The sequence below is a fragment of the Myodes glareolus genome, chromosome 23, assembly GCF_982192425.1.
Source record: "Myodes glareolus chromosome 23, mMyoGla1.1, whole genome shotgun sequence".
Lineage (NCBI taxonomy): Eukaryota > Metazoa > Chordata > Mammalia > Rodentia > Cricetidae > Myodes > Myodes glareolus.
In genome coordinates this window covers 50,543,807-50,558,059 of record NC_142048.1, presented here as the reverse complement: position 1 = coordinate 50,558,059, position 14,253 = coordinate 50,543,807, and the positions used below count along the sequence as shown (strand labels likewise).

The window sequence follows — 14,253 nt, the reverse complement described above, 5'->3', positions numbered from 1 at the left end:
CTTGCTGTCAGAAGTCCTCACCCTCCATGGGCTTTCCTCTAACTCCATCTCCAGTATAGTTGGGGGATTCTTAAAATATTCTCTCTGGCTAGCATCAGAGACTTAGCTCCAAGGAAAACATTTCTGAGAATGTTTTTATTTCAGGGTTTGTATAGTGTTCTCAGGAAATCTCTGTGAAAGACCACTGTTGCCGTCCTTCAAAGTCAGATGGCTGCCTCTGGCCAGTTCATCACAAAAGCTCCTGGTGGTTTTGTAACAGTTCAGTGTGAAGTTTTGCCTAGTCTTCCATTATTTTTCTATTTGAGAACTTTGCTAATGATTTCCTGCATGCTCACAAAGCAGTTAATTTCCTCCGTGTTCTTTCTGTTTTCTGCAAAGTCAACAATCCATGTTTCTCTGAGTTCATGACTGAGTTGTCTGGCATACAAGTAAGAGAAAACCATGGCTGGTGCTGCCCTGGTTCTTGTACGTGGGAGAGCAGGAGTAACCCCACAGAGAATAAACTGATGTGGCCGAGTGTCCATCAGGACTCAGGCTGCGTCAGACATTCTCCTCACCTTGTGCCTTGTTTGCTGTTCTCTGCAGCCTTCTCACCTGCCCGTGGTCACTAGCAGCTAGCAGAGTGTCCTGTGACCCAGTCCTTCCCTTCTCTAGTTCTGTCTCTAGTCAGAAACAGACGGGCAGCCGTGGAGAATTCAGCCTATCTCATATTTTAAGATGCCAACTCTAAACAGTTCACAAACAAAGCTTGATAAGTGGTTATAAATGTCAAATCAGCTATAAATCCAAATATTCCTACAAATTTTCAAGGAACTTACAGTAAATAATCAAGTACTTTCTGGTTCAGAAAGAATGGAATGAAGCTCTACCTTGGGATGATGTAATCAAGTTGGGTCTCTCCCCTTAGTTTACTGGCATCTAGGATGGAATCAAAATGCTCCAGAACAAAGCCTGTCACTCGTGTGTCAGAGTCTCTCACTTCACAACTCTTACTTCACTGCTATCCATTCTGGAACCAAAGCTGGGTGCTCCCAGAACCAGGTCTGCCTTCTGCTTGCTCAGTATTTATCCTCCCTTCAGAAGACAGACTATTCAGAACGAGGCATCTTGGACACCCTCTCTTCTTGAGCCTTACATTGATAAGTTCTAAGGGTTAATGGCTAAGCAGATTGCTCTAGCTCTATCACATCTGCATCCAGAGTTTGCCTTCCTTCTAGAGTTTGCCTAGCTCCTCTCGCTGCATACGCAGTCTTGGCTTAGTCTGACCACACCTGGCAGGCAGAGACGTCAAGTTCCCAGGGATCTGCTTGAGTAGATCGGGAACCCTTGAGCTTTCACAGGCTGCACTCCAAAGAAACTTCATCCCTGCCTCGGGTTACTGCATGAAGAGCTGCAGGCTGCAGAGAACTTCACATGTGCCAGCTCACGGGGCCCTGCAGAGTGATTTGCAGCATAGAAACTGCATTTTTAAACATGTACCCAGATGAAAACACAATGCAGAATAGCTTATCTGGGTCTCCAACATGGGTCTTTGAAGCAGTATGCGGAAAGGCCTTGTCCCAAAGAAATGATCATTTATCTTAGCACATCCTTGACTTGCAGATTTTCACCACGAAATTATAGATTCTCTCTACTAGGTAAAACGGTAGAGTCCGTCTGTTTCTGTCCCTGTGCTGTGCTCACACCCTTTTTTCTGCAGGGAACTGGCCATGGACCACTACAATAAGGGTTCTGTCTGGAGCCCTTCCCTAATCCTCTGTCATCTTTTTGTCCCTCTGGCGGGATCCTAGAGTCCTTTTCCCACACTGGAGGCACAAACTGCCCATGATTGAGAACAGATTAAAAAACAGGCACATGATTCCCCTGGAAAATGAGGTCCTTGGCATTTACCTTGATGAGAACAATGGAAAAACGTATCTGGGAGGGACAAGTGGTGGCCTTTGGAGTCAGAGCTGTAGTTTCAGAGAGAAGACACCATGAACCACCACCACAGGCTTCATCATGAGAAAAACTCTACCATCATGGCCTTTTTCTTTAAGGTGATCTAGAACCAAGTGTAGCTTTATAGGTCACTGCAGAAGGATGAGAATCATTTCCAGCTAGGAGATGGGAGGCTTTTGTCTGTCTGTCCTATGCCCTGAATGGGTTTCAGGGAGGTTAGAGCAGAAACAAAGCCACCAGCAGCAGGCAGGTAGAGTGATCCAGAGAGAAATGCCATGACAAGGGAAGTTATAGCACAGCTTATGGATAGAGAGCTTTGGCCATGACAAGGCACCTATATGTACTATAGTGTAGAAAGCTGGTCTGCAGCCGATTGGATGTCTGACATCCAATCACATAACAGTGTGTTATGTGAGGGAGTAGAGGGAACAAAGTGACTCTTAGAGTTTTACTGAAACAACATGGTGATAGTCACCATGGGAATAGCGAGAGAGAAAAGCATGGACAGACGAAGGTAGTGGGTACCATAGAAAATTCTGGATTATACATATTATGCTGAAGATTTCCTATCAGGTATTCAAGGAGAGAGAGAGAAAGGGGGGGCGGGGAAGGAGGGAGGGAGGGGGGGTTAGCGGCTTGGAATGATTGTGCAATGAAGACCCAGAGGAAGAATAAGGCCTAGACTGGACCAACACCGTGGAAAAGTGAGGGAAATCAGGAAGGACATGTTACTGCACATTGTAAACACACACACACTTTATTATTTTATGAAAATAGCCCCTGGTCACAGTTAGGTTTAAAGTACATGTTTCTGTATTGGGCAGATAGTCTCAACAAATTACCAACAATTGGTAAGTGGAGGCACTCGGTTTCACTCAGCTTGTCCCTTTGACAGTATCATGGACATAGGGACCACACTGTTTTACTATGCTTCGTTTTCAGTAAAAGCCACTGATGCTGGATTTAACATCTGGGGCTTGGTTATCTCTCATTATGATTGAGATCTCTGGGACATCACCTTAAACTGAAATCCAAGTTCAGGGCTCACTCTTAGAAAATCCTTCAGTGAGTGGAGATGGTTCTGCTTTAGGAGAACTGGCCACTCTTGCAGAGGACCTGGGCTAAGTTCCCAGCCCCCATCCCACCCCAAGGTGGCACATAACCATCTGTAACTCTCTCTTTTCATGTCTGCTCTTCCTTTCAGGTTCAGAGTTGATTTCTTACTCCTCCCTCCCTCCTTCCCTCCCTCCTTCCCTCCCTCCCTCCCTCCCTCTCTTCCATTGTACTGAGTATTTAACCCTGGCTGTGTGCTTGCTCTGGAGCACTGAGCTTTGATGACTCGATCAGTCTTACTTTTGTTAATAGCTTGGAATATTTTATCCGTTGGCACACATTGGAAAATTCACCCGTAATTTGATTTAACTGAAACTTTCCAACAGCTGCCTCTAGCTATCTGTCATTCAGATCCTTTCCAGTTACACTGGGATGCTGTCGGCTGTCCACACTTTCAGGGTTTCTGAACTTTATCCCCAAGTGAAAGTAGTTTGCCAGGGAGCGTTGTACTTGAACTATGCTAGTCCGCTCTTGAGCACCTTTGTGGATGAAACTTGAGTGCCGACGTCGGCTTTGAGGGGTGCTGGTAGAAGAGACACCTGATTTTCAAGACGTCTGTGCTGCTGTTTTCAAAACTGTAGTTGACAACCTCCCTCATTTTACTGTGCGATACATTTTATGTCTGATTCTTAAAGTCCACTTAGAGAAAATACATTTTTCAGAAGAAAAACTAAAATAAAATCAACATCTTGGGCTTTCTTTTGCCAGAGAATGAGAAGGATACCTTCAGTGTGAGCTTGTTCACCGAAATTGAAATAATAGCTTGCAGTATATCTCTGCTAGAATATTAACACTCTGCATACCTAAACATGTATCAACCTCTGCCATCTCAGGTCATACGCACCCTGTAGATCTTTGTTTTGACATACTCAGACGAGAATGCGATCATCAGTGCAGGAGAGTGCAGGGCTCTGTCCTCAGTGTGGCCTGCTCTTCCTCCTCCAGCCTCCACAGAGTGCCACATCTCAGATCCTAAGCAAGCCAAGACACCATCACTCACTGCCAGAGGAATCGTGTTCCCTTGAGTTGTGTTGAGTAGCAACAGAACAAGAAAGAAGAGCATGCATACAGTGAATTTCACTGATAGTGGTGTTTGTGTGTTGTGTCTTGTTTAGGAGTACTCCAGATATTCTGGTATTCTTTATTGTAGCAGGACGCTGACTTCAATTGTTAAATTACAACAACATCTCAGTCCTTCTTCCCTCACCCCTTCCTTCTTTTCATTGGGGATTAAACACAAGACCTTACACATGCCAGGCAAGTGTTCTCCCATCAAGTCACACCGCACAGGCCCCATAAAGAGTACTTTTGTCAGGTAACCTAAAGGTTGTCAGGTTCTTTCTGGCGCTCAATCAGACCTGGAACCCAGTGCTTGCTTTTTGAATGATTAAATGAGAAGATGCGTGACCTATTTCTTTTATAAGAGAAAGAATTTCTCTTTACCTCTGATGGAGTAAAAATTGTGACTTGATGCTCATTTTTTAAAAGTAGTATAAAATCCAGTGTTTCCCTTAGTAACCATAGCATTCAAAGATTTGTCTCCTTGGTCATAGTATCTTGTGCTCTTGTTTCATACTGTGAAGTGATGTTTCTGCTATTTATTTTAGTTACATTGGAATTTGTTATAGTTATTTCATTGTTTTTATTCTGATAAGGAAAGTACGTGCTTATGCTATTTATAAAGATGTTTGGATTTGACATCCAAGTCCAGTGGTGAAATGCTGGGTCACCCTGGTCACAGCTTAGCTTATTTTAAAAGTGACTATGACTGAGCAGTTTAGTCTTAGGATCTCAGAGTACCTCATTTTCATTTTAGTGAACTAGAAAGGACTGGGTAAAATCCAAGCTGATCAGATCTAGTCCAAGTGCTCCATGTGATCGAGCTCAGCTCTTGTGAGCTGGTAAGGGATATGCAGAGATATCCAGATGTGGTTGTACACACCTGGAATCCCTGCAAGCAGACGTCAGAGCAGGAGGAGCTTGACTTTGAGTGCAGCTCAGATAACATAGTGAGACCCTGTCTCACAGAGTCACACATTCTGTGCTGCTAGTTTTATGTCACCCTGAGATAGCTAGAGTTAACTGAATGGAGCACATTTGAATAGAGAAAATGCCCCCTAAAATATGTCTGAAGGGCATTTTATTTTTTAAATAATTTATTTAAATTTTTTTATGTGCATTGCTGTCAAGGTGTCAGATCCCCTGGAACTGCAATTATATACATTTATAAGATGCCATGTGGCATCTTATATTCTTACATTCCTGTCCTGACTTCCTTCAGTGATGGACTACAATGTGGACATGTGAACCACATAAACCCTTTTCTCTCCAACTTTCTTTCAGTCATGGTGTGTCATCAGAGCAATAGCAGCCCTAAGACAGACATAAAAAAGCTTATCTATCAATATGCAAATTGTTTTCTTCTCACCATCTGGAATCTAGTCTGTCTATTAATATCTTTTTAACAGAAAAAGAGTTGTTTATTTTTGATGATTAATTGATTATCTTCCCAATTTTAAATATCATTAAACTTCATTTTTTGTGATTTTTGTATATGACAGTGTTGTGGTTCAGATGAAAATTAGCTGTAGACTCATGTTTGAATACTTGGTCCTCAATTGGTGGAAATATTTGGAAAGATTAGGAGGTGTGGCCGTGTTAGAGGAACTGTGTCACTAGAGGGAAAGCTTTGAGGTTTCAAGACTAACACTGTTTCCCATGGGTCTTGCTCTGCTTCATGTTTAGAATAAGGATGTAAGCTCTCAGCTGCTGTCTCAACACCATGCCTGCTTGCCACACTACCTATCATGATGGTGATATACCCCTACTCTTCTGGAACTGTAATCCCCAAATACACCCTTCCTTCTATAAGTTGCCTTGGACATGGTGTTTTATGACAGCAACAGAAGTTAGTACCACAAGTGGGGTATTTATGTGACAGGTATGGTCATGCTTTTTATTTGGAAGAATGTAGAAGACTTTGGGGAGGAGGGTGGATAGCTGGGCAGTGGGTCATACACCTGTAATGTATGTAATAATGTAATGTGTATGACTCAGAGAGCAGGCGGCTCTCTGAGTTCTAGGCCAGCCTGGTCTACAGAGTGAGTTCCAGCACAGCCCCAGGGCTACATAGAGAAACCCTGTCTTGAACAACAACAATAATAATAAAAGACGAAGACAACAATGATGACAAGGACTTTGCTACTTTGGACTAGAATAGTTGAGCACTGTAAGAGGTGCTTAATGTGCCATCAGTGCTGAGAAAAATGCTGACTGTGGGGATTTAGCTCAGGTGATTTCTGAGGGGAGCAGTAATAGCAGCTGGGCTAGAGACCATTCTTGTGATACTTTGGTGAAGAGTGCAACTTTCTACGCTTGTCCTAAGGATCTGCCTGAGACTGAGTTTCTTGGAGATTTCGAGACAGTCTAATATTGACTCTGTCGTGTAGTCATTATGCACACCTACAACAAAAAAGAGCAAGTGTGGCAGAAATACATACAAAATGTACAGTTTTAGGAGAAAAAGAACATCTGGAAATTTAATGTTGAAGACAAGGTTTATAATGAAAGAGGTAAAGAAAGGCCTGATATAAGGTGGAATAAAGGAGTGGAGCCTTCAGTGCAGGACCCCACCCAGCCAAGCTTCCAGCTTGTATAAAGGCCTAATGAATTCTCTGTTCCTAAAAAGCAAAGGGAAACTGCTACAGATGTGGTTCAAGGAAGCCAGGCTCCATCCTACACAGGCAGCCAGACTTGCCGGGTACATCCCTGTGCTTCTGACTTCAGAGCCATGAAGGATAAAAGAATAAAGAGGTTGTGGAGTCTTCTTTCTAGGTTAAGGAAAACCACTGAGATCCCCAAGATGTTAGCGGTGCCAAAACCATGCCCTTAATCCCAGCACTGCTAAAAAAGAGCTATAGACAGGGAGGAGAATCAGCCAAGAGAGAGAAGTGTCTTGCAGTTAGCAAAGCTGGAAGAGCAGAGCCATCTAAGCCCTTTGGCTTCTGACACAGAGCTATAGGATTTGGAGTTTTCCCTGCTGGGCTTTGTTTTTGCCTTGGTCCAGTATTTCCTCATTATGCCTCCTTTTCTCTCTTTTGGAATAGTGATGTATATTCTGTGTCATTGTTGGAAGTAGAGATATGCCTTTTGATTTTATGGGAGCTTGCAGCTGGGAGATTGACTTGATTGGCTGGCATTGAGACTATGGGGAGTTTTGAAGTTGAATTAAATGCATTTTGCATTAAAGTCATAGGCCTTTGGGAGCCAGGGAGTGGAATGTGCTGGTTTGAATGAGAATGACCCTCATGGGTTTGGGTTCCCAAACTCATATTTGTCCCACAGTAGGTGGGACTGTTTGGAAAGGATTGGAAGGTATAGCCTTGTTAAATGAAGTATGTCACTGGGGATGGTTTTCAAAACACTCCCAGCACTCCCAGTTAGCTCTCTCTGACTCTTGCTTGTAGATCAAGATGTGAGTTCCCAGATGCTGCTCGAGCTGCCTGCCATTGTGCCTTTTCTTCCCCCACCATCATAAACTCTCTCCCTCTGGAACTGTAAGACCATGTACACGCGGTGTCATCTTGGTCATGGTGTTTATCACAGCAGTGAAAAAGTACCTGATACAGACAAACAGAAAAGCTGCTTGAAATTCATGTTCTGATTTAGGTGGCATTGATGATTCAGAGGTGGCATTGGTCCAGTGGGCTTCTCAGACAGTCTTATGCCCAGGGCTGTGACTGGGCATTGGTTTGAAAGGCTCAAGAACCAAGTAGACATGTTAGGGGTGGAGATGAGCTGTTTCCCCTTGGTGTCAGTTACACAGAGGCATTGTTTCCCACATGATTTCCACCTGCCGATTCCATTAGTCAGCACAAGCATCTGTGATGGTGATTTGAATACCCTTAGTAAATTGTTCATAGTCAAGGGGATTCATGCTCACAGTTGGAAAGTTTTGAATATGAATTCAACACATCCATAATTTATGGCCCATATTTATTCCAAAGGTAACCTTGGAGTCATCTTTTTATTATTAACAAGCTTCAACAATAACATGGTATTTCTGCAAATGGATAAGATCATGGATTTCATACTAACCTACTAAAAGCCTACTAGCTGTGTGGCCTTGGGTAAGAAATGACTATCCAAGCCTTATTTCGTAATCTATAGCAGGATAGAAGACCATCTGCATAGCATCAGCAAATGTGATCATGTAGCATTGTTATGCAAGGACTTCGACACCTTTCTGGAGCTGGTATTAAAGTCATGATTTAGGTGAGCCTTGACAGCCTTATAAGAGATCGTGTGTCTGCTGATGCTTTTTAGTGAGATCTCTGTCATAGATGATTCCATGGAGATGAGCTTCAATCAGTCATTATCAGGACAGAGCTGGAGAGAAAATGGGAAAGACTCTGCAAGCACCACAGTCAGGCTCTTGTTATTGTATCATGTTTACATCCAGGTGTGGTGACTCATGCCTTTAATCCCAGCCCTCAAGAGGTAGAGGCAAGGAGATCTCTGTGAATTGAAGGCCAACCTGGTCTATATAGCAAGTTACAGGACAGCCATTAATAAATGCACAGTGAGACCCTGTCTTCAAACTAAAACAGGGAGGGAGGTGCTGAAGGGATGGCTCAATGGTTAAGAGCACTCACCGCTCTTCCAGAGGTCTCAGATTTGATTCTTAGCACCCACATTATGGCTCACAACCACCTTTAACTCCAGTTCCAGGGGATCTAATGCCTTCTTCTGGCTTCTTAGGGAATTACATGCACATGGTGCACAGACATATATGTAGGCAAAGCACTCATATGCCTAAAATTTTAAAATGAGGGGACTATTGACTATATTTATCTAAAACTTTTTTCCAAAAGGCTTTGAAACTGGAAAGGGGTGAGTTCACACCGTGGACAAATTAAATGGCACACTTTAGTTAACTGTATTTGGAAACATTTGCTACCACTAAAAATTTTACCTGAAAAATCATTGCAGTGTGGCAGGCACTACACCTCTAAATGTGCTTGCTTGTACCTTTAAAAATAACTTTACGCAATTATAGGAAGCATTTCTTGGTGTTGCAAGATCGGGTGGAAATACAGGGGGATAGCTTATTTTGGAACAAATATTATTGCCTTGAAACTTTGCCAGTTCAAGCTGGGTTTTTTGGAAGACCAGACCTCCTGTTTTCTGGCTCCAAAGTGTATGGGACATAAGTAACCATTTACTTTGTCATTAGAATTCAACTGTTGGTCTGTCTCTCTTCTCTCCTTCTTTCCCCACTCCCTCACTCCTTTCCTTCCCACTTCCCTCTACCTCTGTCCTTAAGTTCAATGTTACCTACAAATAACTACATTGTCACACTGTTTCCCTCACTACCTAGTTACTCTTCAGTTGGTAGAGATGGATGATACATATTATATATGTGAAGGATTAACTAGCTTGCCCTTTGTCCCAGGCGGTCTGTCTTCTGTGTTTAATCAGTTCTTTACACTGCCGGGTTGGGGAAGAATCACAAACTTTATTTATTACCCTGAAGCAGCCAAAATGAAGTATGTAGTCCAAATTCTAACTTTGGTTGTTTGAGAAAAATCACCCTAATCATTGAGACTAAGACTCTATGGTATCTGGCAGGGAGGTTTTTATAATTTGAAATTTAGGATTTTATAAAATGACATTTTGGTTTTTGTTAGTTTTTTTGTTTTTGTTTTTCAAGACAAGGTTTCTCTGTGTAACCCTGACTGTCCTGAAACTCACTCTGAAGATCAGGCTGACCTCGAACTCACAGAGATCCGCCTGCCTCTGCCTCCCAGGTGCTGGGATTAAAGGCGTGCACCACCACTACCTGGCAGCAAATAGCAGTTTGATAAATTACTTCTATTGTCCTTGAAAATACTAAAGATGCTTCCATCCCTTAAACCACAATTGATGGGCAGAATGGGTAGGTAGATGGTTAGCTGTTGTTTTCTCCAGTCGGCAAGGAGCCCTCTCTTGTTTCTTCCTAGGACCCTAAAGCAGCTCATATTGCCAATTGCTGCTGAATTTTATTTTGTTCTGAGACAGGGTCTCCCAGGCTGGCCTTCTGCTTCCTATGTAGCTGGCGATGACCTTAACTTCTGATGATCCTACCTCCACCCCCTGCGTGCATAGATGACTGTCAGCACGCCTGTTCACGTCATGCTGGGGATCAAGCACTAGGACTTCCCTGCTTGCTGCTTAGGCAAGTAGTCCGTCAACTCGGGCTCCATCCTCAACCCATGAAGTTGATTTTTAACAGGATAGCTGGAGATTTGTTTTCTCTAAACAGGCTCCAACACAGAGGCCAGGGAGGCTGGTCATCTGGAACTCTGGAGTAAAGTCAATTTTTATAGTACAGTTACAGTAAGTTTGTTCATCCAAAGTGGCTATTTGTAAATGTTTCAGCATGATCTACAGCAATGCTGTCAAGTGAGTTGAATCAACTTCATGTTGTATTTCATGTCAACACTTAATCATTACTGATTGGAACCATTTGCTTTCTCAAGCCCAACCTAAAAAAATCTCTCTTATAGATTGGGGTTTTTTTTTTTGTAAGTCCAAGCCATCTACCATCACTTTTAATTAAAATAATTTGCTATTATTTTCTTCTTTAAGAACATTTTTTGAGATACTGAAAATTAAACTAAGGAAGCTTCGTTAGGGTCTCTGCTTAAGAAATATTTTATGAGTAAAGAATTTTTTGGTTGAGATATTTGAACTGTTCAAAAATATCATACATTTTTAAACTTGGTTCTCAGGACCAGCAGGTGTCCTCTGACCATAGTGCTCACACACTTGTATGTGGGTCTGCACACACATGTACTCACAAGCACCATTTGTACACCGTGGCTGCTAGGTTGACTAATATACTAGTATCCACAGGATTTCTGGAAATTTCCTGATTTTCTTGAATTGATGACTAATGCTTGGACTGCCAGTGTCCTTCCCTGAGTTCCTGCAGATGTGTTCTAACTAACATTCTTCTCTCAGATACATCTACTCATCAGAGAACCTTTCAGTTCCAGTGTCTAGGTGAATCCCTTGGTGGTTCTGCCTCTCTCAGAACTGAGGCTCACAGGCAAATGTTCTGTTGGTGCTCCCCCTCCACCTCCTTTCTTCCCCCTTTCATCTAATTGAGCCCTGCTGTGGCTGCTCTATGATTGGGGAAAGCTATATCCCACACAGTGGGGACAAAATGGGCTGATACAGCCTAACTGGAGCCCATCATCTCCTGTGGGTGGAAAGGTGAGTAGGGCCAAATTCAGTTTTTCTGTTTGGTTTGTTTCTCTGGGTAAATGTCCCCAGAAAGACTGCCTGTCCCCTGCTAAGGATGCTGTTCCTGTGTCCTTCACCCTCTTCTCGCTTTAGGAAAGGAGTTACTCCTTTGAACTGTTCTCTACCTCCAGTTCCCTGTCCCCACATTCCCTAGCTTTTGGAACTCTGAAAAAAATGATTTAAATGTTCTTGTCACCTACCTTCTCCAGACACTTGTTTCTGCCCTCCTCAGTCAGCCACCATTCATCTGGCTACTCTGCATTTTCCAGAGTTTGGTTATGCTGTCTCTTCTGTGCACTCTTTCTCCCCTCCAGTTCCTGGTGGAACTAAGTCTGCCTACTTTGTTGTACCAGTCATATTTCAGCTGCGTCCTCTCCATAATACATAGCGGTCATTTGCATTTGCATTTAATAACAGCACCACTCTCTGGCTTCCCCGGCCGCAGCCAAACTGCCTCACACTTCCAACGTGAATTTTTGAAATCTATACAAGAAGAGACTTGGAGGGGATGGAGGAGTGACTCAGTGGTTAAGAGCACTGCCTGCTCTTCCAGAGGACTGAGGTTTGATTCCCAGCACCACATGGCAGCTCACAACCATCCATAATTGTAGTTCCATGGGATCCAGTGGCCTCTTCAGGTGTACAGATATACATGTGCACAAAATGCCCGTATGTGTGGATGGATGGATAGATAGATAGATAGACAGACAGATAGCTAGATAGATCTTTATTTTTTTAAACAATTCCTGTCTTTTTTTAAAAAAGATTTATTTATTAATTATGTATACAGGGTTCTTCCTGCACATATCCCTGCAGGCCAGAAGAGGGCACCGGATCTCATTACAGATGGTTGTGAGCCACCATGTGGTTGCTGGGAATTGAACTCAGAACCTCTGGAAAAATAATCAGTGCTCTTAACCTCTGGGCCATCTCTCCAGCCCCTAGAAAGATCTTTTAAAAGAAGAAGAGACTTGGTACCCAGAGTTGTTGAGTGAATTGCATAGCCCTCCATGATGGGACATTATCTAGGTATATCTAAAAATAAAGCAAGAAAATGGCTTCTCCATTAAGTTCATCAACAAAGTTTGGACTTTATGAGTGATGACCAGATATCAACACTGTCATTTCTGTTATCTAAAGTGTCTAATATCAAATCTTGAGCTTTTGTTGGGGTGGATCCTGGAGATAATTTCCCCCACAAGATTTATATACAAATAATATTTGATCACTTGCATACAACCCCACTCCTTGTTGCATTTAATTTTTCAGTTATTTTTGTCTTACTCAGTATTTTCTAAGAAATTGTGGGGTTGGGTTATGTGATTTCACAAGCCTACCTGGAATCCTGAAACACAGAATTCTCACATTTTGAATATTGTACTAAACTAAAGAAAGGGATTTGCCTATAGAATGGGATAAAGCCCAAAGTTTTTCCTGTATCTCTGGTTCTATGATTCTAATGAAATCAAAACAGCATTTTTTTGCTCCCTGTGTGCAATACTTATTCCCTATCTATTTGCTTAACAAAAATCATACTGCAACTGCCCTACAATCTTATTTTCTTAACATTTAGAAAGGAGTAAAGTCAGAGAGCACGAATTCCTCCACAAAGCTGTTTAGGTTCAGCTGACATTTTAGTGTGGGTTGAATTTGAACTTGAGTGCCGCACACATTTCTGCGGCTGACTCCTGGCCTCTCACTGGTGTACCGCTTTTCCCACCACAGGAGTCTACCAGGCCACATGTTGACATGAATGATGTTGAAACTGCATTTTATCTCCTGGGCTGAGTCTATGAGGTCATGGAGACCCACAGTATTGATAGCCTATCTCTAAAGGATAGATAGCCCAGGACAGCTGAGAGCAGTGGGGGAACACTGTAATGTGAATGCTTTTAACCCAGTTATTGAACTTATTAAGATCTTTCTGTCCTCCCCTCCCCTCTCCTCCCCTCACCTCTCCCCTCCTCTCCCTTCTCTTCCCCTCCCCTCCCCTCCCCTCCCCTCCCCTCTCCTCGCCTCTCTTATCCTCTCCCCTTATCTTCCTTCCCTCCAGTGTCACTTGGACAGTAAAAGTTAGGAAAACAAAAAAGGGAGTTAAATGACAAAATGTCTGTGACCACAGGGATCTAATTGAAAATGTGGTATTTTCCTTGAGCAAGGTTCCTATGAACAGTGCTATTTCCCTATTCTTGATGGAGACATACTTTCCCATGGTGTCCTCCACTCTTATTTATTGTCCTGAACTCAGCACCCTCATAGCTCTTCTCCTGTCTTGTAGACATGCTCTCTGACTCTCAGGTCCTATGTTTTTTGTTTCTGCCTTATGCTGAGCCATCACCCACACTCCTCCCCACTACTTTTCCAGAGCACCATCCCACCCAGCCCAGCAGCACACATGTGCTTCATGCCCCCTTCATACAGCTTCTGCCACTGGAAATCAGGTCTTTATGCTTGTACGGCATGCACTTCACCAACTGACTCATTGCCCCAGCCCTCGCTTCATTTTTTTTTTATTTATAAAATCATGGGATGTTTATGGAAGATTCTAGAGGACAATGAATTAAAAACATTTCTAACACACAGCATTTCATATAAAAGCAGCATAGTGTTCAAATATTAGTTTCACTGAGATACTGAATTAGTTTTGTCAACTTAACAGGATATGAAATCACCTAGGAGACAAACTTTAGGCACACTTATGAGGATTATCCTATTTAGATAAGTCTCTGTCCTTGCCTGTGTGAGATGTTCTTTATTGGGTTCATTGAGTGATCAAACCCATTCTAACCTAGGGCAGCATTATGCCCTAAGCTTGAATCCTATACCACATAAAAAGGAGAATCAAGCTAAGATCATGCATTTGGCATTCGTCCTGCTCCCTGACTTTGGGTGCAGTGTGACCACTACCTA

The 14,253-nt window shown here is 42.8% G+C and overlaps 1 protein-coding gene across 6 annotated transcripts in view; it reads left to right on the top strand.

Moving 5' to 3' along the window:
• Nucleotides 1-14,253, top strand: part of Mcph1 (microcephalin 1) — a 194,206-nt gene that overhangs the window by 67,019 nt on the left and 112,934 nt on the right. The window lies entirely within an intron of this gene.